Below are 3,344 nucleotides of genomic sequence, written 5' to 3'. Positions count from 1 at the left end.
TATAAATCATGTAAACACTTCAGATAAGAAGTATGAAAGCATTAMAAGCTACATGCTGACACAAATATAAATAGTTTAATAAATAACTCACTGAATAAACAATGAATGAATGCATTGGTTGAGAGACATGAGGCATCYGTTCAGTCAACCCCTCAGGGCACGGAAAACAAACACTTTTCACATTTGACACTAAGTAAGTAGTTTGTTTGTCTTCTTGACTAAGCATCAAATTAGGTTTGTGTGTTTGTGTGYGTTTGTGTGTGTGGTTCTCCCAGCAAATCTATTTAATATCCGTGGATGCAGCGCAGATTGAAAAGACAGGCAGACAGATAGGAGCTTTGTCTAGCAGAGAAAACAAGGATTTTATGTAAACAACAAAATAACTAAAACGATCTCTCTCAAACCAAGCTAAACGAATAAATGATCTTTTCATTGCAGCACACTCCGGTTTACACTCCATCCTCATTCTTATTGATCTGGGTGCACCATCTCTCACTCCAGTCCATCCTCCTCCATCATCATCTCTCACATCCACCACGACTGGTTTAAATCATATCTATCAGTCTTTTGTTTCCAAATCATCCCTCATAACCACCGGCGTGCCCCAGGGCTGGCCCCTCCCCTTCATCACTTAACTCCCATAGGTTACATTTTTCACTAATACTGCATWATCAAAAAATATTTCTTTTGTATTTTGACTGTAATTTCAACTAAGTCCTGTTGTGTCTGTCTACTGTACAGCACTTTGGTTGGCCTTGTGCTGTTTAAAGTGCTTTACAWATAAAAGTGGTATAGTATTATGCGGWTGACACCCAGCTCTACCTTTCCAGTAAACCCAATGATGTCCTTCCTTATCAACTGCTTTACTGAAATCAAACTCTGGYTTTCTTCCAACTTTCTGAAACTAAACAATGATAAAGCTGAATTCCTACTCAGTGGAACAAATTCAACATTATCCAAAGCTGACATTTCTCCCATTTTAGTTGACAACGCTTGGGAATTCACTGCCTCCTGAAATAAGAAACTTGGACGCTCTTCCTCTTTTCAAGGCCAGACTCAAAACACATCTCCTTCAGGATTGTTTACCCCAGATGATTTTAAGTCTCGTATTTTGTACTATTGTTGCTTTTATCTAATATTTATATGTTTTACGAGTAGAATTTAGTCTCTTGGTGTTTCTATGTATTTGTTGCCTGTTTGGTGTCCTTGAGTGCCAAAAAAGCTCCTCCAAATAAAAYGTGTTATTGTTATTTTTTTCGTTAATATTATTAAATAAATTTTAAAAATCCATCTATATTTTTTTATCAGTTTGGCTTCTGTCTTTGTGTAATTCGTGCTTCTGTTGAGATCAGAGCACTGACTTCGATCTACTGTCAGGCGTCAAAAACAAAACATTCAGTAACTGTCAGGTCCTCTCTTTACGTCCTTACACATTTTCTCAGATGGATTCTGTCTCTGTCTCATCTGTCTTCTGAATATAAGATGGTAAGACTTGGTTAGATGGACCCTTTTTGCAGTGTACACAAGCAGTCCAGTACTATTTGAGCATCTAAACTGGATGTTCGATTTCTCAGTGTCCCACGATTACAGAAACCATGTTGCCTATTTACCTGTAATTTGACTGTAACCTGGTTATTTAATGGGCCGGTAAGCATCCTGTTGTTTTTGAGCTGATCTATTCAACAATCATGTGGTTAAAAAATATCCTCTTTTACTGATCTAGTTACTGTGGCACAGAAAATGTTTTTATTTTGTTTTTATTGCATCAACAAACAAACAAAAAAAAGTAGCTGCTGCAGTAAACTCAGTTTTCTCAGGTTTGACTCTTATCAATCTGACATCTCCTTAAAATTGACATTTTGGAGTACTATTAGGGTTCAACAAAATTGTGTGCAATTAATCGTCAAAAAAACTGTCACAGATATTTGGCATTTTGCAATTGCTGTGATTAATGACATATAAATCATTGCATCATGGCGCTAATGCTAATGTGAAGCTAATGCTGACATCAGGGCTCTCTAGTCTCATGCAATGACTGTGAGAAACGTATTTCATGAGGTGCACATGCATTATTTGGAACACACACACTTTTTTAAAAGGAACCAGTTGTGAAGCTCAATGTTTTCCTCACTGATTGAACTGGCCCAGGGTCCTCACATACAAATGACTCAAGGGAGCTATTTAATAAAGGGATAAAGCTATTTGTAAAGCGGGTTTGCATGTTAAAATTTAAAACGAAAACCTCGCATGCTGTTAGCGCTTGGACCGCTGCAAATGAAGCAGGCAGGCTCAAATCTGCTCCCACCCAGAGCAGGATGGAACTTTTACTGTTATGCTTTGTCTCTGACACTGTCTCACTAAAATAAATCTCTGGACCTGRCTGCATTTGACACAGCCTCAGTCACTTSTTCACCTYGTCCACACTGTGTGCCTCTGCGACACCTGCCTGTTGGTTAAATTTAAAGATAACAGAGTTAACACTAAAGCTAACATGGAGCTAACACTAATGTAGACCTAATGCAGMGCGAACATTAAGCTAGGGTGGAGCTAGCTAACACTAATGCAGAGCTAATGTGGAGCTAACTCTAACGAGGAGCTAATGCGGTGCTAACACTAATGCAGAGTTAATATGGAGCCAACACTAACGTGGAGCTAATGCAGGGCTAACATTAACTTGGAGCTAAAGTAAAGCCAACACTAATGCTGAGCTAACACAAAGCTAGCATGAGGCTAACACTAAAGCAGAGATGACACTAATGCGGAACTAACGTGAAACTAACACCAATGCAGAACTAACACTAATGCAGAGCTAACACTAACATGGCGCTAACACTAACATGGAGCTAATATTAACATGGAGCTAATGTGGTGCTAACACTAATGCAGAGATAACACTAAAAAAGTGCTAACACAAATGTGGAGCTAACGCGGGGCTAACACCAACTTGGAGCTAAAGTGAAGCCAACCTTAATGCTGAGCTAACACGGGGCTAACATGAAGCTAACACTAACGCAGAGCTAGTACTAATGGGGAGCTAACACGACACTAACAATAATTTGCAGATCTAACACTAATGCAGAGATAGGCCCTACAAACATGCTTTATCACCTAAAAATGCACCGTTATAAACCGTGGTACAAGGAACGTCAGACAATACAAACTCTCCTCCAGCGAATTTTGAAAACAAACCTACTCTGCTAGGAATAAACGATGCACTTAGTCAATCTGTCCCTTATGAGCAACAAAGTAAACAACGCAGACCGTGCCTCTTAAAATGAAGAAATTTATCTGATTGATGTTTTTTAAATACTGTATATTTTTAAAACACAGGGTGGCTAAATGCC

The sequence above is a fragment of the Austrofundulus limnaeus genome, unplaced genomic scaffold (assembly GCF_001266775.1).
Source record: "Austrofundulus limnaeus strain Quisiro unplaced genomic scaffold, Austrofundulus_limnaeus-1.0 Scaffold73, whole genome shotgun sequence".
Taxonomy (NCBI): domain Eukaryota; kingdom Metazoa; phylum Chordata; class Actinopteri; order Cyprinodontiformes; family Rivulidae; genus Austrofundulus; species Austrofundulus limnaeus.
This window is presented reverse-complemented; position numbering follows the sequence as displayed.